The sequence below is a fragment of the Sorex fumeus genome, unplaced genomic scaffold (assembly GCF_029834395.1).
Source record: "Sorex fumeus unplaced genomic scaffold, SorFum_2.1 ptg000021l, whole genome shotgun sequence".
Classification (NCBI taxonomy): Eukaryota; Metazoa; Chordata; class Mammalia; order Eulipotyphla; family Soricidae; genus Sorex; species Sorex fumeus.
In genome coordinates this window covers 16346791-16370576 of record NW_026606078.1, presented here as the reverse complement: position 1 = coordinate 16370576, position 23786 = coordinate 16346791, and the positions used below count along the sequence as shown (strand labels likewise).

The following is a 23786-nucleotide window of genomic DNA, read 5'->3' as shown; positions in this document are numbered from 1 at the left end:
TAATGATAGTATCTTACCGTGGGATTCCAAGAAAATCTTTAACAGTGGCGTAAGAAATGATAACATTCTTAGGTATTTGGATTTCTTGTCGAAACTACTGGAAAGCTGAGTTGATGCTCTGGATGTCTCCAACTGAAACAAGGTCAACAAGTCATGAATGAAAAATTACAAGTTAGATGGATCAAGGATTCTGATCCCAGTGGATGGCTAGCTTTTGGTTGGACAATTTCTACTGATGGCCTGATGTAGATTCTGATCCTGGGATACGTAACAGACAGAGATCCTCAGAAGTGAAGCCTCTGAGACAGAATTCATTCATGCCAACTTATGGGTTATCAATGTTTGCTCATGGCTGCTACCATTATAACATGCCATTCAATGGTTTTGTAGTTTCAATTTACTGTGCCAATGTAAAGATGAAGTTTCTAAATCAAAGGTAAAAATCTGAGGCCCTCAAGATGATGAATTATGGAGATGGGGGGGAGCTGGAGCTATAGTACAGCAGGTAGGGCATTTGCCTTGCACATGGCCTACCCAGGATAGATTCCCAGCATCCTGTATGGTCCCCCCAAGCACCGTGAGGAGTAATTTCTGAGTGCAGAGCCAGGAGTATCCCCTGTGCATCACCAGGTGTGACCCAAAAACGCAAAAAAAAAGATGATGGTGGGATGGGGGGATAGGGGATGGGAGGGACACTGGGACCCGTGGTGGTGGAAAATGGGCACTGGTGGAGGGATGGGTATTTGATCATTGTACAATTGAAACCCAAACACAGAAATTTGTAAATCTATAACTGTACCTCATGGTGTTTCACTAACAAAAATTTAAAAAAAAAATGTAAATGACAGAGAATGGGCACTGATTGAGGGATGGGTACTGGATCATTGTATAACTGAAACCCAAGCACAAAAATTTGTAAGTCTACAACTGTACCTCATGGTGTTTCAGTAATAAGCATTAAAAGAATAAAAAGTGAGGCAATGCATTAAAAAAAAGTGGTCAGGTACCATCAATACTGCTGCCCACACCCACACCGGGAGTGACAATGCTATGAGCAAGGGTTTCCATACTTGGATTCTCAAGATAGTGCCCCAGGAAATACTGACACGCAGCAGCATTTTGGACCCAACCTATTATAAAACTTGTTAGAGGTTAATTGATACCAAACAAGAAAATTCAGGACTGTTGTGTAGGCTTCTAAGAGTGGACCAATCATCCTGGCCCTTATTTCTACTATCCTAAGGTATTAATCTAAAGTTATGTTTTTTCATATCCCACAAATGAATGTAATCCTATATCTGTCTGTCTCCTTCTGACTCATCACACTCAGCATGATACTCTTCATGTACATCCATTTATAAGCATACTTCATAACTTCATTTTCACTAACAGCTGCATAGTACTCCATTGTTTAGATATACCATAGTGTCTCTAACTAATCATTGAGAATTCTTGGGCATACAAGTTGTTTCCAGATTCTCACTATTGTGAATAGTGCTGCAATGAACATAGAAGTGCAGATAGCATTACTGCTGTGTGTTTTGGGGCCTGGGAGTATATTGCCAAAAGTGGTATTGCTGGATTCATGGAAGCTCAATTTGTAACTTTCTGAGAAATGCCCATATTGTTTTCCGAAAAGGCTGAACCAATCGGCATCCCCACCAACAGTGAAGAAGAGACCCTTTCTCCCCACTTCCATGCTGACATTGGTTGCTCTTGTTCTTTTTGATGTGTGTCAATCTCTGTGGTGTGAGATATTTCATTGCTGTTTTGAATTGTATCTCCCTGATGATTCATGATATAGAACATTTTACCTCTGTTTTTTGGTCATTTGTATTTATTCTTTGAGGAAGTTTCTGTTCATTCTTCTCCTCATGTTTTGGTGGGGTTGGATGTCTTTTTCTCATAAAGTTCTAACAGTGCCATATATATCTTGGGTTATATAGAATAAGGGGTTAATTATATGGGTATTGCATAAATAATTTTCCCCCATTATGTGGGCTGTCTTTTTATCATGGTCACCATTTTTTCTGAGTTGCAGAAACTTCTTGGTTTAATGTAGTCTCATTTGGTTTTTTTCACTTCCTCTTCCTTGGTCAGTGGTGCATCATTCTAGAAGTTTCCATTAGCTTTAATGTCATGGAAGGATCTTCCTACATTTTTCTCCATACATCTTAAGAATTCAGGTATGATATTGAGGTCTTTAATTCATTTGATCTGACTTTGTGCCTGGCACTATAAAGAGGTCTGAGTTAAACTTTTTTTGCATGTTGCTGACCAGTTTTCCCAGCAGCACTTGTTGAAGAGACTTCCTTGCTCAACTTCATATTTATTGAACCTTTATGATACATTAGGTAATAATAATCTGAGGGCCAGCATCAGGATATTTCACATATTCCATTGATCTGAGGCCTGTCTTTATCTGAATATCATGCTAATTTGATTACTACGACTTTGTAGTAGGGTTTGAAGTTGGGGAAGCTGTTCCCTTCTTCTTTTTACCAAAGATTGCTTTAGCTCATCATGGGAGTTTATTGTTGTGTATGAGTTTCAAGAGGGTTTAATCTATTTCTTTGAAAAATGTTATGGGTATCCTTATAGAAAGTGCATTAAATCTTTATAGCGCTGTGGGGTGTATTGCCATTTTGACAGTGATAATCCTCTCAATCAATGAGCATGGGTTGTGATTCCATTTCCGCATATCCTCTTTTATTTCATGAAGTAGTGTTTTGTAGAGTGTTTTTGGTATAGGTCCTTAACCTTTTTAGTTGATTCTAGTATACTTGATTTTCTGAGGTTATTGGAATGGGTTTGTTTTTCGCCTATCTCTTTTTTCTCTTTCATTAATAGTATTTGGGAAAGCCATGGACTATTGGATATTGATTTTGTAATATGCTACTTTAGTAAACAAATCTATTCTTCCCAGGGGCTTTTTGCTAGATTCTTTGGGATTTTCTAAGTATACTATCATGTCGTCTCCAAATAGTAAAAGCTTGAGTTCTTCCTTTTTTTATCTGGATGCCCTTGATATCTTTTTCTTACCAAAATCATATGGCAAGTACTTCAAGTACTATGTTGAATAGGAGTGGTGACAGTGGGTAACTTGTTTTGTGCCTGATTGTATTTTGGGAATCTAGCTCATTGATTTTTCTCCAAGACTTTAGTTTTTCCCCATTGAGAATAATGCTTGGTGTGGGTTTGTAGTAGTTTGCTTTGACTAGATGGAGGAAAGTACTTTCAACTCCCATTTTATTGAGAGTTTTTCATCATGAATGGGTGCTGGATCTCATCAAATGCTTTATCTACAACTATTGATATTATCATATGATTTTTATCTTTATTTTATTGAGATGGTGTATTCTGTTGATTGACTTGAGAATGTTTAGCCATCCTTGCATCCCCAAGATAAACCTAGTTGGTCATAGAGTGTGACCTTTTGTTGTATTTCTGATTTCTCTTTGCTGGTATAATCTTGAGGATCTTTGCATCTGTATTTATCAAAGAAATAGGTCTGTAATTTTCTTTTTTGTGGTTTCTCTGTCTGATTTGAATATCAGGGTGATCTTTGTCTCATAGAAATTGTTTGGGAGTATTTCTGTTTCTTCAATTTCCTGGAAAATCTTAAAAAATGTTGGCAGTAGGTCCTCTTGAAAGGTTTGAAATACTTCATTAGTGAATCCAATTTGGCCTGGGCTCCTGTTTTGGGGGATACTTTTGATTATCATTTCAATTTCCTTGTAGTGATGGGTTCGAGTTTTCAAAATATTCTTGGTTCAGACTTGGGAGGTAATTGGAATCCATTAATTTATCAATTTATTCAAGATTCTCTCATTTCCTGCTTTAAAGATTCTCAAAATAATCTCTGATGATCCTATGGATTTTGTAGTTTCTATTATGATGTCCCCCTTTGCATTTCTGATTTGGTTTATTAGGATTCTTTCTCTTTTCTTCTTTGTGAGTCTTGCTAGTGGTTTGTCGATCTTATTTATTTTCTCAAAGAACCATGTCTTGCCTTTGTTGGTCTTCTGAATTGTATTTTGGGATTATATCTCATTGATTTCTGCTCCAGGTTTTATTATTTCTTTCCTCCTGGCTAGTTTGGACTCCTTTTCTTGGTCATTTTCCAAAATCTTGAGCTGTAAGTTATTTTTGTAGGCCCTTTCTTTCTTCCAGTTGAATTCTGGCGGAACTAAAATCTTTCCTCTTAGAACTGCTTTTGCTCTGTTCCACAAGTTCTGGTAGTTCCTCGTTGTCATTTTTTCTGGAATCTTTTAATTTCCTCTTTGATTTCTTCTCTAAGCCAATGTTTGTTCATTACTTCCATCAAATAAAATATTTTCTTGCCGAGTTTTTGTCTGTTTGATCTATTGAGAAGTGAGAAAGTACTGTTGAAATCTCCATCTAGTATTGTGTTGCTATCAATGGTTTTCTTTAAGTCTATTAGAAGTTGTTTTTACGTATTTTGCTGGTCTGTCATTAGGAGCAAATACATTGAGGAGGGTGAGTTCTTTCTGATGTACAGATCCCATGATCATTAAGAAATGACCTTCACTGTCTCTTATAACCTTTAGCCTGATGTCCATGTGGTCTGATACTAGTATTGCCACTGCAGCTTTTTGGAGGTGTTCTTTTCTTGAAGAATTGTTATCCAGCCTTTGACTTTGAGCCCATGGTTGCTTTGATTATTCAGATGTATTTTTTGCAGGCAGCAGAATGTTGGGTTCAGTTTTCTATTTCATCCTGCCATCCTGTGCCTCTGAATTGGTGCATTTAGTCCATTGACATTGAGAGAGATCATTGTGATAGGGATTTTTGCTATCTTTATATCGAAATTTGGAGTACTTGTGGGGCTTGTCTTAGCTTAAAGTAGCTCTGTTAGTTCTTAATGCAACAAAAATATGGAACACTTTACAAGTTGGCCTGTCATCTCTGTGTAAGGATCATGCTAATCTCTGTATCATTTCAATTTTAGTATATGTGTTGCCAAACTGAGTATAAGAGTTGATTTTTTTCCCTATTTTTCTCTTCTGATTTCTTTGAGTGTTGTCCTTACTCACTCCTATGGCAGACAGTGATTCCCAATCTAGGAAGGTATTTCAAAGCAGCTTGAAGTGATAAATTTAGAACATTAATGTCCCAGAAGGAAAAGTATGGTTTTTACAATATTATCTTTTACCATACCCAGGGCATCAGTTTTGCAAAATAATTCTTTTGGAAGATGGAGAATCAGTGTTGTTTAATGCTCTTCCCTGAAATCTTCATTAAGAAAATTAAACTGGAGCCTTTTGCTATTCTCACCTCGGTCCCGTGTACATCTCCAGAAAACGGTGGATGGCGTTGTCCGCACTTTGACCACCTTGAAAGTAAGTAGGATTTTTCTCCTGAAGGAAAAGGTGAGAATCATATTGATGATTTCATTCCACTTTATTACAAGTTCAACTTGAAGGGAAGGTGAGACTCATGAGGCTCCTGTAAAGGACAGAAAAAGGGTCTCAATGTAGTTTAATGGACAAGACACATTAACAGCACAGATGACTCAAAGTAACCTGTGTGCATCTTTGTGTGTATAGTGAGTTTTATATCTACTCATAGTGATTCTCAGTCATTCCACATGGGCAAAACAGACCTGTAATTAAAAATCTAGTTCTCTGAGCAGAATTGGCTTTCTTAGGTGATTGAACATGTGTGTAATATTTTATTACTAAGCACATACAACTGTTTGAATGATGTGTACTTTTCGATCAAAAATTAAGTCCAAATATCTCTGAAATGGCAGTCTCCTGATGCCGCACCTGGCTTTCCTCACTGGGGCCCCTTGGAGGGGGTGGGTTGAGTTTCCCTCACCACCCCGAGCAGAGACCTTGCAGCTGAAGACCTCTGCAACCAGGCATAGTTATGCTTAAGGCCACTCTCACCACACTTGAAGGAGCCTCATGCATGAAGTAACTGGCAGAGGAACCCAGGTGTGCGGGACCCGGGGCTGAGATATTCAAGACTGCTCGGACCAAGAATGGGCCCCCTCCATCCAGATCCCCCATCTTCCAGTAGCTAAGTGTTACACCCACGGACTGCCTCTGGAGCCATGTAATCCCATCAATGGCCAAGATCCAGAGACTGGATCTTGTTGATAAGATAACAACTCATATTGTCCAGTTCTCTTTCTCGGAGAACATGACAGGTTACCAAGCGTATCTTGCCTACATGGCAGAGACTGGCAAGCTACCCGTGGTGTGTTCTATATGCCAAAACCCAGTAACAATGAAGCATCTCATTTCCCTGACCGTGAAAAAACGTCCAATGTGGCACTTGGTAAAATCTCAGGGCTAGGACGAATGGAGATGTAACTGGTGCATGATACCAGTATTCCTCCCACCATGCCCCCAAACATGCCTTTGTGGCAGGGCATTCTCTTTTGTTCTCTGGGGCCATGGCATGCCAGAGAGCCACTCGTGGTGGGCAACTCATGGTCTTGGCTGGCAGGACGAATGGGCTGGTTTTACCCCTCACCCCCAATCCCACGAGGCTGTAGTTGCCCTGTCACCCTAGCTCATACCTGGCTGTCCAATAATCTCTGAGGTGGTGGGCATCATGCCACCAGGGGGAGAAAGGCAGAAGCGACAAATACCCTTTCCCACCTGAGGGAGAATGGTGCCGTAGCTTAATGCATAGTTCAGTCACATTTCTGCCAAAAGCCTCTGGGTTCCGAATTGGATCCATGTGCCTCTGGGGCTGGGGTCATGCTGGATAGCCTCTTGTGGGGGTCAAATCGTGATCTTGGTGGGGCAGAAAGAATGGCTCTATGGTCTACTTTTGGCATGCATCTCCCACCCAGAGCGGGTCCTCCAAATACCCTTTAGTTGGTGTTCTGGCCTCTATCTGAGATGCCTTTCCCCCCAGCATGTGATGTTGGCGTCCAAGGCCTGGAGCAAACCTCCTAGTCCTTATCACTCTATTCTTGGGTATTAGTCTCTTATTCTGTTACTTTATATTCCACAGATGAGTACAATCTTTCGATGTCTGTCCATATCTTTCTGACTCATTTCACTTTCTATGTTGATCCACTTTATGCAAATTTCATGACTTCTTATTTTCTAACAGCTGCATAGTATTCCACTGTGTAGATGAAACAAAGTGACATTAACAAGTCATCTGTTCTTGGGCACTAGGGTTTTTTTCCCCAGATTTTGGCTATTGTGAATAGTGCAGCAATGAACATACAAGTGCATATGTCATTTCGGCTGTACTTTTTTGCCTCTGCAGGCTATATTCCCAGGAGTGATATTGCTGGATCAAATGGGAGCTCAATTTCTAGTATTCGGAGAACCGTTCATACTGTTTTCCAAAATGGCTGAACCTGTCCGCATTTCCACCAGCAGTGAAGGAGAGTCCCTTTTTCCCCACATCCACGGCAACACCGGTAGCTTTTGTTCTTTTGGATGTGGGTCAGTTTCAGTGGTGTGAGGTGATATCTCTTTCTTGGTTGTACCTGCATTTCCCTGATGATTAGTGATGAAGAGCATTTTTCATGTGCCTTTTGGCCATTTGGTATCTTCTTTGAGAAAGTTACTGTTCATTTCATCATCCCATTTTCTGATGGGGTTGCATGATTTCTTCTTGTAGAGTTCAACCAGAGCCTTGTATATTGTTGATATCAACCCCTTATTACATAGGCATTGGGTGAATATCCTTTCCCATTCTGTAGATTGTCTTTGTATTCTGGTCACTGTTTCTTTTGAGGTGCAGAAGCTACTTAATTTAAGATAGTCCCCTTTGTTCATCTCTGTTTTCACTTTTTTGGCCAGTGGCATGTTATCTTTGAAGATACCTTTAGCTTCAATGTCGTGGAGGGTGTTGCCCACCTTGTCTTCAATGTACCTGATGAATTCTGTTCTGATGTTGAGGTCTTTGACCCATTTTTATCTGACTATTTTGCTTGCTGTTAGGTAGAGGTTTGAGCCCATTTTATTGCATGTAGCAGTCCAGTTTTTCCAGCACCGTTTGTTAAAGAAGTCTTTCTTGCTCCACTTCACATTTCTTGCTCCCTTATCAAAGATTAGATGAACATATATTTGAAAATGTGTGTCAGTATATTCAATGATGTTCCATTGGTCGGTGGCTCTGCCTTTGTTCCAGTACCATGCTGTTTTAATTATTATTGCTTTGTAGTAGAGTTTGAGGTTGGGGAAGGTGAGGCCTCCCATCGTCTTTGTCCCAAGAATTGCTTTAGCTATTCCTGGGCGTTTGTTGTTCCATATGAATTTCAGGAGTGATTGATGAACTTCTTTGAAGAATATTATGGGTATCTTTATAGGGATCACATTGAATTTGTACAATGCTTTGGGGAGTATTGTCATTTTGACAATGTTAATTCTCTCAATACATAAGCAGGAGATATGTTTCCATTTCTTCGTGTCCTCTTATTTTCTGTTGTATAGGTCCTTCACTTCCTTAGTTAAGGTGATTCTGAGATACTTGATTTTCTGAGGCATGATTGTGAATGGGTTGCTTTCTTCATGTCACTTTCTTCTCTCTCATTATTTGCATACAGAAAACCGTAGACTTTTGGGTATTCATTTTATAGCCTGCAACTTTACCATATAAATCTATTGTTTCTAGGAGTTTTTTGGTAGAGGTTGTAGAATTCTCTAAATATAGTATCACATCTTCTGTGAATAGTGAGAGCCTGATTTCTACTTTTCCTACATGACTTCAGTTAATATCTTTTTTTATATAACTCCTATTGCAAGTACTTCCAGTACTATATTCAACAGAAGTGCCAAAATGAATTTTTTTCTTTTTGGGTCACACCCTGCGATGCTCAGGAGTTATTCCTGGTTCATGCACTCAGGAATTATTCCTGGCAGTACTCGAGGGACCGTATGGGATGCTGGGAATCGAACTTAGTTTGGTTGCATGCAAGGCAAACGTCCTACCCCTGTGCTATTGCTCCAGCCCCCAAAATGAAATTTTACTAAACACTTTCTATCTGTAAATTTCTATGCTAAGAACAGTGGTATAAACGGTGTTATCTGAGTAATTTACAAGTAGATTATGAAGACAGATAATATAAAGAATTTCTTTGTATGAATTTCCAAAATGTGTAGCTTTTATTAAATATGTTAAGAATGAACTGGAGGTCTTGATTATACCATGAAAATGATTTCCCTGTTAGAAGTTACCCTTCTAAAATGCAATAAAGTGACACATTTTGAAAATGTTGATTATTCGTTCATTAATTCAATGAATATTTGTTAGTCTGGGGGTGCAGTGCCTCCAGGAAGTCAACCTGCACCCTCGAGGTGAGTGCATCTACAGTCTAATGGTGCCATCATGCTGCCTGATAACCCCAGATTTCCACTGTGCCTCTGGCTGGATCCCAACACCTCAGGACTAAGTTTCCCAAGAAATTAAACTCCCAAAAAGGTATGTGGGAGTCATGTTCACAAACCACCCCTGGCTCAGCTATACAAGCTAATGTATTGGTCTTGCTTAAGTGACCCATTAAATAAATCTTGAAAGAGATCAAAAGTCACAGTTAACCTTGGACCTTCACACGGCAGAACATACTAGGGTAAATCGGAGGGAGGCAGGTTAGTTTGTTGCCCACGCAACCAGAACTCAGGGCAGCCACTTGCTCCCACAAACCAAAATCTCCACCATGCCCTAGTCTCATTACATCGTCTCAGGATGGATTTCACTGAAATACAACAGCTGAAATTTCGGATATGCGGGTTTTGTGACTGAAATCTCTAGGCTTTCTCTGAGTCAGGATGGGCAGCCCACCCTCACTGCCCTGTACTTATGGAAGCCGCAGCAGTCATGTCCATACCTCAAAGCAACTCCAGCCTTACCTTCCTGATAAAAATACTAAATTCCGGGGCTGAAGCGATAGCACAGTGGGTAGGATGTTTGCCTTACATGCGGCCGACCCGGGTTCGAATATCAGCATCCCATATGGTTCCCTGAGCTCCGCCAGGAGTAATTCCTGAGAGCAGAGCCAGGAATAACTCCTGAGCATCGCCGGATGTGACTCCCCCAATAAAAATACTAAGTTCCTTGAACAAACATGATGACCTCTTAGTACCTGTATGAGAACAATAATGCACAAAATTAAAAGGAGAGAGAAAGAATTTAAAGAGCCTGCCATAGAGACAGGCTGGGGGTGGGGTAGGGTGTTGGGGGATGTTGTAGGGAACCAGGGACATTGGTGGTGGGAAATTTACACTAGTGGAGAGAAGCATGTTGGATCGTTGTATGAGTGGAAGCAAATTATGAATAGTTTGTAATGGTCTATCTCACAGATATTCAATAAAAATTTAAAATATATATATCCTTAATTGGTAGCTCAGACTACTGATAGAACTTTGAAAACCAGCATATCTATTTTTGTGTTCTCAGTAGGAAAAAAAATATTACTCACCTGTGTGCCAATAGCTTGAAGAATGCTAAACCGAAAGATACATCAATGCTTGTCTCTGGCATGAATACTGTAATTGCAGGTATGTTATGTTTTAGAATCAGTTCATGGACAAGAAGGCAAGAGAAGCAGTGGCAAAGAGCAACAATATTGAATGGATAATGTTTGAGGAGCTTGCAAGGGAGAGTAAAGATTTGGCATGAGAAGAGGGAAAAAACCGAAGAGTTAAGTATTAATAAGTATCATGACAAAAATGCAAGGGAGGACATTTTTTGGCAATCGTCACACTCTGTTGAGCTTTTGGTGAGGATAAGTATTAGAAAGTATCTTTCCCATTTAGTGGTAAAAAGGTAACTTTGATGGGTGCATTTAAAAAAATTACTTTAATAATTAGAATCACCGAGAGATACACAGTTACAAGGTTGCTCATAATTTAGTTTCAGTCATATAATGTTCTAGCACCCTTCCAGTAAAATGGGGGTGTTTTTGAAGGAATATCCCTGGTGCGAAGACTAGGGCATCTGAATCTTAACACATTTCACCAAATATATGATCTGTACTCACATGATTTACACTGTCTCCCCTGATCTTTGATTTACGTTTTCACGCAATATTTCCTTGTGAAACTCAACAAAAGCGAGGGTACCTATTTAAGACAAGTACATGTTTCTCTGACATTATATATTTTTTGGTTGCTGAGAGAGTCTCTAAAGCAATGCTCAGGAGGTGTGGGGGCCCCACCGGCAATTCTCAGAAAACGTGTCAATGGTGCTAGAGGTCCTCTGAGGCTATACAGTCTTTGATACTCTGGCAATCAGGTGGTGCTGGGAGTCAAATTGAGAGCATGTGAGACAATTTCCATAAGCACTACATTATTTCCTGAGGCCCTGGGTATTAAATTGATGTCAGCATTCTGAGGTCCTCCCTTTTGTCAGAAAGCAGAGACTTGTGCAGGAGAAATTGGAAGAGACCTTAGGGTTTAGCTAGGTTGACTGAGTAGACGGTGATACCATTAAGATTGGAACATAAAGTAAAAATAAAACAAGAGAAAGATCTAACAATTATAAACAGGGCTATAGTACTCAGCAGAAGTACTGGTAGATGCGGCAGAAGCCGGGAAAAGTATTCGTAAAGCCCGCCTGTCCTTTGCCAACTATAAGACCAAGATGACTGCCCTCCGACGTCCTGATGGATCCATCACATCCTCCAGAATGGCAATGGAGAAGATTATCCATGACTTCTACTCAAATCTCTTCGATAGCCATGTCCACTTGCCGACATACCAAATTCCACAGGATGGGTATGTCATTCCTAACGTTCTCCCTTCCGAAATCCGACACGCCATTTCGTTGGTAAAGAAGCAAACAGCACCCGGCCCAGACAAGGTCAGACCTGAACACCTGAAGAACCTGCCGTCAGTACTCATCAATACACTGGCTCGACTCTTCACTCGCTACCTGTCTGAATGCAAGGTTCCGTCCCAATGGAAAACCAGCAGGACCGTACTACTGTTCAAGAAGGGAGACATCCATGACATTGGCAACTATCGCCCGATCTGCCTATTGTCTGTCATCTACAAGCTGTTCACTCGAGTCATCCTGAATAGGATTGGCAGAACACTAGATGAAGGACAACCATGCGAGCAAGCAGGGTTCCGCAAAGGATTCAGCACCATCGACCATATCCACACGGTAACCAAGCTCATTGAGGTTTCTCGGGAGTTCAAGATGCCGCTCTGCTTAACGTTCATTGATTTAAAGAAGGCCTTTGATTCTGTTGAGACGGAAGCGGTCATTGAAGCCCTAGCCAATCAGGGCATTCAAGCCCAATACATCAGGATCCTCCGTGAGCTGTATTGCGGATTCAATACCAGGATCTCACCATTCTACAAAGAAGTGATCGTTGATGTCAAGAGAGGGGTGCGGCAGGGTGATACCATTTCACCGAAACTCTTCAGTGCCACCCTTGAGAACATCATGCGACGACTGGAATGGGAAGGAATGGGAGTGAAGATAGATGGTCGGCAACTACACCACCTCCGCTTTGCGGATGACATTGTTTTAATAACACCAAACATCAGCCAAGTGGCACAAATGCTGGCCGACTTCGACCGTGAGTGTGGAAAGGTAGGACTACAGCTGAATCTTACGAAAACAATGTTTATGAGAAACAGCCTTGTTCCTGACGCCCCATTCGCTCTCAATGGAACGACCATCTCCGAATGCAACAGCTATGTGTACCTAGGTCGAGAGGTCAACATGAGTAATGACCTGACACCCGAGCTGCGCAGGAGGAAGAGAGCGGCTTGGAATGCCTTCAAGAACGTCGAAGAAATAGCTAAGAGGACGAAGAACCTCCGGCTCCGGGCTCATCTCTTTGATTCCACTGTTCTTCCTGCATTAACATATGCCTCAGAGACCTGGGCCCTACGCAAACAAGATGAGAACGCCATTCAGGTCTCCCAAAGAAGAATAGAAAGAGCTATGCTTGGAATATCACGTTTCACTCAAATGAGAGAACGAATCCGGAGTTCTGACATCCGTTGACGATTAAGGATCAGGGATGCTGTCTCATATGCCAAGGTGTCGAAAATCAGATGGGCTGGTCACGTAATGAGATTTAAAGACGACCGTTGGACTAGAGCTGTTACTGATTGGATTCCACGGGATGTCAAGAGACCGCGTGGCCGCCCACCTACCAGATGGTCAGACTTCTTTGTCAAGATCATGAACGATCGGTTTGAGGCCCTCCATGTTCCCGGAGCGAAGAGATGCCATTGGGCTACACTAGCACGCGACAGGGACAAATGGAGACGTGACTGGCGCCTGCTCGAGCAAATCGACGACTAACGGGAAGTTAAGTGATTATCACTTAAGTAAAGTGATAGTACTCAAAAAGTTTAGAAACAGGCACATTGGCAAGTAGTTTTAAAAAGCATCCAGGAGAGAATATAGTATTGTGAGTGAACGAATCTACTCTATGGATTCATCTCATCCTTGAAATGGAAAAGGACAATGTGTTACTGTTACAAATTTACAAATAAGATATATACCATCATATATTTCATCATATATTTCTGCTGTGTTCCTATGCTTTACCAAGTATTATTCTAATTTTTAAATTTACTTTAATCATTAAAAGAGTATTTCTCTACATTAATCTTTTTAATGAAATATTTCATTAAAAATGTTTTTTAAAAAATTTATTTAAAATGTTTTATTAAAATGTTATTTAAAAAGAAACATATGGGCCACATAGTTAGTGCAATTTATAGAGGTTTTGTATGCAGCGAATCTGAGTTCAATCCCCAGAATCCTGACCCTTCCAGAAGTGATCTCTGCATACAGAGTCAAATGTGAGCCCGGAGCACATCTGGGTGTGCTCCCTTCGCCACAAAAAAGGAAGAAAAGAAAAACATATAACTGATACTTGAGTAACATAGAGGTTAAGGGTGCTAATTCCTGTATAATTTTTGAAAGCCCCCAAAATTATTAGATAGTTTGCTATTGACCAAGAAGATGGTTTTTTAATAGTATTTACTTACATTGTCTAAGTAGTGATATGTGTGGTATAGAAATCTGTACATTGTGATACATTTTAAAAAATTATAATGCATTTTATAATGGACTTTATAATACATTTGTATTTTATAGTAATAAGTGATAAATTATATTTCTGTTTTTGTGGGGTATTTGGGCCATAGTATGTGGTGCTTGGGACTTCTGACTCTGTGCTAAAGGGTCATTCTTGGTGGAGTCAGCCAATAATTTGTGTTGACTGTGTGCATGGTAAATGCTTTAATCCCTATACTAAGTCTGGGGTCCAATCAAATAAATTATCTGCATATATTTTATACATTCATGGCATACTTTTTCTTAGATTCTTTGATATATCTAGGATATATTGATCATCTTTAGGAAAAGATATTACCTGATTTTTAAATATTTGTAATTTGGGGGGACATTTTAATTTCTCATTTTAATTTGTGCTCTTTGTCTACTAGTGAGCTTGAAAATTGCTCTTGTGTGGTACTACATGGAAAATAGTATGCTAAGCGAAATGAGTCAGAAAGAGAGGGACAGACATAGAAAGGTTGCATTCATCTGGGTAACATAAAGTAACAAAATAAGAGACTAACAACCAAGAACTGCTGTGATAAATATCAGGTTGTTCACTCCATGGCTTAGAGGCCAACTTCATTCTCTAGGGGTAAAGGCAGCGCAGATAGAGAAGGGAGCACCCAATAAAGGGTGCTGGGAAGATCTGCCCAGGAAGGGAGATGCCTGCTGAAAGTAGTCTAAGGACCGAACAGGATTGCTACCCAATGTCTCTTCTGCAGACCACAGCACCCAAAGGTAGAGACAGAACAAAAGGGAGTGCCCTACCAAAGAGGCACGGTGGGATGGGGATGGGGGTTGGGAGGGATACTGGGATGGGCACTGGTGCTGGGATGGGTACCCGATCATTGTATTACTGAAACCCAAGCACAACAACTTGTAAGTCTACAGCTGTACCTCATGGTGTTTCACTAATGAAACAAAAAAAAATTAAAAAAAGGAAATTGCTCTTGTGTTTACTAGTCATTTACACTTCTTCCAATAGAGATTATATGATCATGGTTTATGCTTATTTTTTCTATACAAGTTTACTAGCTAAATACTGATTTATTTCACAGCACTAATTTATTAAAAACTTTCATACTTTGCCTATCATATTAATTGCCAGAATTTGTTGGTTTTACTTGTTTTTTGATCACGTAATTTGAATTTTAAATTTTTCTTTCAAATTCTAAAATTTTGACGCAAATGAGCATATGTTTTTCTTTATCTTCTACAGTTTTAAACTGAGAACAACTGTTTGTTTTGTACAAATAAGATACCTGTGCATTTACAAGCGGTAGGGCGTTCGCCTTAAAAGCGGCCAACATGGCCGACCCGAGTTCGATTCCTCCGCCCCTCTCGGAGAGCCTGGCAAGCTACTGAGAGTATTCGAAATGCCAAACACAGTAACAACAAAGTCTCCAATGGAGACGTTACTGGGCCCGCTCGAGCAAATCGACGATCAACGGGAGGGACTTTACCTTTACCTTTACCTTTACCTTTACCTTTATATTTACATTTTTTCCCCTTTATTTTATTTTATTTTTTTACAGTTGTAGTTTTGCAATTTTTTGTGCTTTGGTTTCAATTATACAATGATTGGATACCCATCCCTCCACCAGTGCCCATTTTCTACCACCATGGATAATATCCCTCCCACCCCCATCCCCCCATCCCCCCTGTCTCTGTGGCAGGGCAATCCCCTGTGTTCTCTCTCTCCTTTTGGGTGTTGTGGTCTGCAAAAGAGGCATTGAGTGGCAAACATGTTCAGTCCATAGTCTACTTTCGACATGCATCTCCCCTCCTGGGAGGATCCTCCAAACATCCTTTATTTGGTGCTCCCTTCTCTATCTGAACTGCCCTTTCCTCTAGGATACCCGGCTGGCCTCTAAGTTATGGAGTAATCCTCCTGGTGCTGATCACAGCTATTCTTGGGTATTAATCTCATACTTTTTTACTTTATATCCCCCAGATGAATGCAATCTTTCTATGTCTATCCTTCTCTTTCCGACTCATTTCGCTTAGCATGATACTTTCCATATTGTACCACTTGTATGTAAATTTCGTGACTTCATCTTTTCTAACAACTACATAGTACTCCATTGTGTAGATGTACCAAAGTTTCTTTAACCAGTCATCTGTTCGTGTGCATTCAGGTTTCTTCCAGTTTCTGGCTATTGTAAAGAGTGCTGCAATGAACAAACAAGAGCAGATGTCACTTCGACTATACATTTTTGCCTCTCTGGGATATATTCCCAGGAGTGGTATTGCTGGGTCAAATGGGAGCTCAATTTCTAATTTTTTGAGAATCGTCCATACTGTTTTCCAGAAGGGCTGAACCAGTGGACATTCCCACCAACAGTGAAGGAGTGTCCCTTTCTTGCCACATCCGGGCCAGCATTGGTTGCTTTTGTTCTTAGAATGTGAGCCAGTCTCTGAGGTGTGAGACGGTATCTCATTGTGGTTTTGATCTGCATCTCCCTGATGATTAATGATGTAGAGCCTTTTCTCATGTGCTTTTTTGCCATTCGGATATCTTCTTTGAGAAATTTTCTGTTCATTTCATTGCCCCATTTTTTGATGGGGTTGGATGTTTTCTTCTTGTGGAGTTTAACCAGTATTTTGTATATCCTGGATATCAACCCCTTGTGAGATGTGTATTTGGTGAATATCCTTTCCCATTCTGTAGACTGTCTTTGTATTTAGGTCACTGTTTCTTTGGAGGTGCAGAAGCTTCTTAGTTTAAGATAGTCCCATTTATCTATCTCTGTTTTCACTTGCTCGGCCAGTGGCGTGGCATCTTTGAAGATACCATTAGCTTCAATGTCATGGAGGGTTTTGCCAACTTTATCTTCAATGTACCTTATGGTTTCTGGTCTGATGTTGAGGTCTTTAATCCATTTTGATCTTACTTTTGTACATGTTGTTAGGCAGAGTTCTGAGCCTATTTTTTGCATGTAGCCGTCCAGTGATGCCAACACAATTTATTAAAGAGGCTTTCCTTACTCCACTTCACATTACTTGCACCTTTATCAAAGATTACATGAGCATATGATTGAGGGGAGATGTCAGTGTATTCAACCCTGTTCCATTGGTCTGCATTTCTGCCTTTTTTCCAGTACCATGCTGTTTTAATTATTGCTGCTTTGTAGTACAGTTTGAAGTTAGGGAGGTTGATTCCTCCCATTTTCTTTTTCCCAAGAATTGCTTTAGCTATTCGTGGGGGCTTATTGTTCCATATAAATTTCAGGAGTGTTTGCTCCATTTCTTTGAAGAATGTCGTGTGTATCCTTATAGGGATTGCATTGAATTTATACAATGCTTTCGGTAGTATTGCAATTTTGACAATGTTAAGTCTCCCGACCCATGAGCAGGGGATATCTTTCCATTTCCTCATGTCCTCTTTTATTTCCTGAAGTAGCGTTTTGTAGTTTTCTTTGTACAGGTCCTTTACTTCCTTAGTTAAGCTGATTCCTAGGTACTTGATTTTCTGGGGCACAATTGTGAACGGGATTGTTTTTTTTCATGTTCCTTTCTTCTCTCTCACTGTGCGTATAGTAAAGTCGTGGACTTTTGGGTATTGATTTTATAACCTGCAACTTTACTATACGAGTCTATTGTTTCAAGGAGTTTTTTGGTGGAGGTTATTGGGTTCTCTAAGTAGAGTATCATATCATCTGCGAATAGTGAGAGCTTGATTTCTTCCTTTCCTACCTGAATGCCCTTAACATATTTTTCCTGCCTAATCGCTATTGCAAGTACTTCCAGTACTATATTGAACACCAGTGGAGATAGTGGGCATCCCTGTCTCGTCCCTGATCTTAGAGGGAAGGCTCTCAGTTTTTCCCCATTGAGGATGATGCGTGCTGTCGGCTTGTGGTAGATGGCTTTAATTATATTGAGGAAGGTCCCCTCTATACTCATTTTGGCTAGGGTTTTCACCATAAAGGGGTGCTGGATCTTATCAAATGCTTTCTCTGCATCTATTGATATGATCATATGCTTTTTATCTTTTCTTTTGTTGATATGGTGGATTATGTTGATTGATTTCCGAATGTTAAACCATCCTTGCATCCCTGGGATGAATCCTACTTGGTCATGGTGTATGATCTTTTTGATGAGTAGTTGGATTCTATTTGCTAGTAGTTTGTTGAGGATCTTTGCATCTGTGTTCATCAGGGATATCGGCCTGTAATTCTCTCTCTTTGTGGTATCTCTGTCTGCTTTTGGTATCACTGTGATATTTGCTTCGTAGAAACTGTTCGGAAGTGTTTTTGATATTTCAATTCGTGGAAAAGATTAAAGAGCATTGGGAGTAAGTCCTCTTTAAAGATTTGGAAGAATTCACTAGTGAATCCATCCGGTCCAGGACTTTTATTAGTGTTTTCTCTCTCCCTTTCTTTGTGAGTTTTGCTAGAGGCTTATCGATGTAGTTAATTTTCTCAAAGAACCAGCTTTTGGTTTCATTGATCTTTCGGATTGTTTTTTGGGTTTCCATCTCGTTAATCTCTGCTCTGAGTTTTATTATTTCCTTTCTCCTGTTCGGTTTGTGCTCATTTTTTTGATCCTTCTCCAAGCTCTTAAGCTGTGAGGTTAGGTTACTTATGTGTGCTCGCTCCTCCTTCCTGAGGAATGCTTGTAGAGTTATAAATTTTCCTCTTAACACAGCCTTTGCTGTGTCCCATAAGTTTTGGTAACTCGTGTTCTCATTTTCATTCGTTTCTAGGAATCTTTTGATTTCTTCTTTGATTTCCTGTCTAATCTACTCGTTGTTCAATAGTGCACTGTTTAATTTCCAGGTGTTTGATTTAGTTTTCTGTTTTTTTGTGTGAATTACTTCTAATTTCAGCGCATTATGGTCTGAGAAGATTGTTGATACAATCTCTACCTTCTTAATTTTATGGAGGCATGTTTTGTGGCTCAGCATGTGGTCTATCTTGGAGAATGTTACATGTAAGCTAGAGAAGAGTGTGTATTCAGCTTTTTGTGGATGAAGTGCCCTGTATATATCTACTAAGTCCCTTTCTTCCATTGTTTCCCTCAAATGAAGTATGTCCTTGCTAAGCTTGAGTCTGGTTGATCTATCAAGAGGTGACAAAGCAGTGTTGAAAACTCCCACTAGTATTGTGTTGCTATTGATGTCTTTTTCCAAATCTAAGAGTAGTTGTTTTAAGTACTTTGCTGGTCTCTCATTAGGTGCATATTCATTTATTATTGTAAGTTCTTCCTGTTGTACAGATGCTTTGATCAATAAGAAATGGCCTTCACTGTGTCTTATGACCTTCCTCACTCTGAAATCGATGTGCTCTGATATAAGGATGGCTACCCCAGCTTTTTTATGGGAGCTGTTTGCCTGTAGGATTGTTTTCCAGCCTTTGACTCTGAGTCTGTGTTTGCTTTGACTGTTGAGATGCGTTTCTTGCAGGCAGCAGAATGTTGGGTTCAATTTTCTAATCCATCCTGCCACTCTATGTCTTTTAATTGGTGCGTTTAGCCCATTGACATTGAGAGAGATTATTGTTATGGGATTTTGTCCCATTGTTCTGTTAAAATTTGGTGTATTTGAGGGGCCTTTCTTGCATTAAAGTAGCCCATTTAGTTGTACTTGTAACCATGTTTTTGAGTCTATGAAGTTCCTGAGCTGTTGTTTGTCTGTGAAACTGTGTGTTGTTCCTTCTATTATGAATGAGAGTCTTGCTGGGAAAAGTATTTTGGGGGAGGCATTTATGTCATTGAGTTTTTTCACTATGTCCCACCACTGTTTTCAGGCCATGAGGGTTTCATCAGAAAAATCAGCTGTGAATTTTAAGGATGCTCCTTTGTAAAAGATTTCTTTCTTCGATCTTGCTGCTTTCAGAATTTTGTCTCTGTCTAAGGTTTTGGTCATTTTGATCAGAATGTGTCTTGGGGTATTTTTATTCGGATTTCTTTTAGCTGGTACCCTTTGGGCCTCCTGAATGTGGTCACAAGTTTTCTTCAGCTCTGGAAATGTTGTAGCAATGATTTATTTGACAGTTTCTTCTTCATCGAGGTTTTCTTCCTGTACCTCTGGGACTCCAATAATTCTTATGTTACCCCTCTTGGCTTCATCACGATCTTCTCTTGCCATCTGTTCCCGAATTGTGAGTCTCTTTTCCATTTTCTGCTCTTTTCTGGAGAGTCTCTGAACTTCATCTTCGAGCTCACTGATTCTGTTCTCAGCCACTCTTACTCTGCTGCTGAGGCCTTCCACTGAGCTTTTCAATTCGCCTACGAGATTTTTCAGGTCTGATATTTCTGATTGCATTTTCCTCATTTCTGCCTTCAGATCCTCTTGTCTTCTATTGGCATTGGTTTCCATTGTTTCTTTTAATTCCCTAAGCATCCTAAGTAGCTCCCTTCTGAATTCCTTGTCAGAGAGGTTGTCTAACACTACAATACTGTTGGTGTAATCTGGGCTAGACTTTTCAATATGAAAGTTTGGTGGGCTTTTTCGTTGCTTTACCATTGTGAGAGGTGTGGTTTAGTCCTTCACGTTCACTGTTACTATTCTGCTTGATATGCAGTGTGAGTTGAGATAGGCTTATGAGTTATTGGCTACTGTGTTTCTAGTGGCTGAGCTAAAATAGAGAAGTTTCCATCTAAGAAGGTAGCTTATGGTTCCTATGGCATACGTAGTGGGAAAATATTTTGCGGCGGTGACAGCGGCCGCGGCTCCTGAAAGAGTCCCTGGCACTGGCGAGGAGTTGGGAACGTCTCCTGTTTGGAATAGTAATACCAAATGTTGTTTCTTTAACAGTGCAATATAAACGATTATTTCGTAATTTTCTTGATTAATGAAATAGCTAAGCAACTGAGTATAATGGGAGTATTTTTCTAACAGAAGAGTCTGACGAAGGTGAAACTGTTATAACTGTCTTGTAGGATTCCATCTCCCTAGCCTGCTTCATTTTACCTCTCTCTCTATCCAATCCAGTCTTCTTCTTGGGAATCTGACCTCCTGATTGGCTAGCCTCTACCTTTCAACTGCCTACTTTATGACATCATTCTCCCACCCATCCAACTACCAACTTGTAGAATCTGGGGTCCCCATGCAATTGTTTGTAAACAAATTTGAATCATAATGGCAAGTGACCAGTGACCAATGACCAATCACCAGTGACCAGTCATCTGTACTGGACACTTGTGGTCTTAAGCCGCTTCAGTGTTCAGACATATCTCGTACCGTCTCCTCTTCTCGTATACCTTTCATCGGTATTTCCTCTTCTCTGACCATGGCAGGTAAAGAATAATACATTTCAACGCTTTTTATTAGATATATCATCCCTAAACTTAGCAGTCAAGTAAAAACAACATGTAGTAATGAAAGAAAGTATTCAAGTAGAATTTTATAAGCCTCATTTTAGCTTGACTTGGACATTTGCTGTGTGATTTTTGACATTGGCTTTCGTTCTCTCATATACAAAGTGCTTTTCCTCATTGATTACATTATATTTTAGAAATGTTTACAAGCTCAAATACACATATATATGTATGAGTGTTGATTCTCTGTGTTTCTTTTTGTTTTTAATAGAGAATTTTACATGATATCCATTGAATAAATATAAATCAGAGACAGTATTTTGACAGAAACAGAAAATGTAGATGCTGTGGAAAACTGTTAATGTATACTAGCAAGTTTTCTCTGTAATGGTCTCTCCACTTGTATTTATACTTCAGTATTTTAAATATAGTGCTATTACACAGTAATAATCCTTTATCTTTGAGTTTTCTATTTAAACCAGGTAATAAGAAAATATGGGGCATGGGGAAAGTGTGGAGTGCTGAGTGGTAGAGAGGCAAGCCCTCAAAGTTAAGAAAGTTTGGGATCACTTTCTTCAAACATTGACCAATAAAACCAAGATGATATGAGGGAGAATAAAATAGGAAAGAAAAAAAGAAAGAACATGGACGGCGATTATCAAGGAAGGGGAAAACGTTTGGACAGAATGTTGAAGAGAACCAAAGATTTAAAATCAAAAAAGAAAGAATATATATTAAATATGCTGAGATAAATACACTAAGAACAAGTCAAAGCAATTTACTTCAAAAAATGCCAGGACTAGAAAGTATACTATGCCTTGATTAGGGTACCAGTAGGAAAAGCAGTTTATCAGAAAGCCATCCTTGCTGGCTTTTTTCCTTATTATGTCTTACAACACAGTACTTGGTACTTGACAATTTGCAATATAAACACGCTTTAGAGATGATGCTTCCCATATATAGCTAATAGTGGTTATCGAGGGGGGGTTGAAGACAATAAATCTTCAATGTTTTTATTACGTTCTGGTTTTTAAGTACACGTACAGGCAGCCTGTTAAAATTTTTAAAAAATGGTTTATTCTAACTTGAATCAGGAGAATTGATTCATTTGTGTCGTAAGTAGGTTCCAGGTTAAAGCTGCTTGTCATCTTTACAAATGTTATTTCATGTGATTTTTTCTTCCTAATATGAGAGTATTTTGATAATAGTCAACATCTGTTTTTAGATCCTAAGAAGACATAGAAAAATCAAGTCTCACAGGTCTAATTACATATTTTTGTCATATTTGTGAATTCTGAGTTTTCCTACATTAAAGATATTTTATTGGATTTTGGTGCTCATTTATTAAACATTGAGAAGAACGTTTTCCTGTTTGATAAATATAATTCTAATCTAGGTGTTGAAATTAAATTTGTAATATTTTATGATCACTTTTTAAATGGTCTTTTGTGTGTCTTGTGTGATAAAGTGAAATCCTATGCTATTTTAACAGGTGTTGTTTGCTGGTTAATATTCAAAGGTATTGATGAGAATAATTTTTTTGTACTTACGAAGTTTTTTCTGTATTTTATTTATTTAAAACATTTCTTGACTATGAAATACAATCACGTTTATTCCTATTTTCTTTTTGTTATGTAGTTACTGGTAAATCTTTTCTGTTTGATGGACTGGCACAGTGTGCACTCAAAAATCACCTTCTATTCCATTTTTTGGCTAGCATAGTTTTCTAAAATAGAATATACTTTTCATATTGTATATGTGGAACAATTTATTAATAACCTTATTGGACTGTTTCATTTGGTTTTGTTTGAGACCACATCCACTGTTATTCAGGGCTTACTCTTGGGTCTGCTCTCAATAACTTACTGTACTATGCTGCTTGCTACAGAGCCCAGATTTCATTGATATCTATATACTTCTTTTTCAGTTCTGTGATACATATTTTTCATTATGTTTTCTTTATACTTCCTCCTATGTAAACCGTATGAAATGTAAAAATTATATTCATGTATGCATTATTATTCTTAGAGTTATTAGTAACTACATTTTAGATAAACAACTTAAGTCACAGAGTTTCAATAAAGTTTTCCTTCCAAAAACATTTCTTGGGAAAAACTCAAGTAGCCATTTTTGAAGTGGATCAAAACTCAGGGTAACCTTCTATGCATCAACAAGCTTAAGTCATAAGTGAACCGTAAGTAACAGATATTCATTGCAGAAGTCAAATGGAAACCTGATGATTACAATGGTAATAGTTGTAAAGACCCCAAATGCCTATATTAAAGTAAGGTATCTTCCTAACCGTTTCTGCAATGTAGAGGTCATGCAGAGTCCTGGAAAAAAGTCCACATGCTTAGGTTCCGTAACTTGGTAATTCATAAGGGACAGAGAGATAGTACTGGAGAGGGGATGAAGCACTTGCCTTGTACACAGCCAATCTAGTTGAATCTCTGTCACTGCATACACTCTTCTGAATGTTATAAGGGGTC

General features: G+C 39.3%; 1 pseudogene; it reads right to left on the bottom strand.

Annotated features, from left to right (window-relative positions):
* Window positions 1-4892: 4892 nt before the first annotated feature.
* On the bottom strand, window positions 4893-4989 carry LOC130023000 (uncharacterized; annotated as a pseudogene).
* Window positions 4990-23786: the final 18797 nt, after the last annotated feature.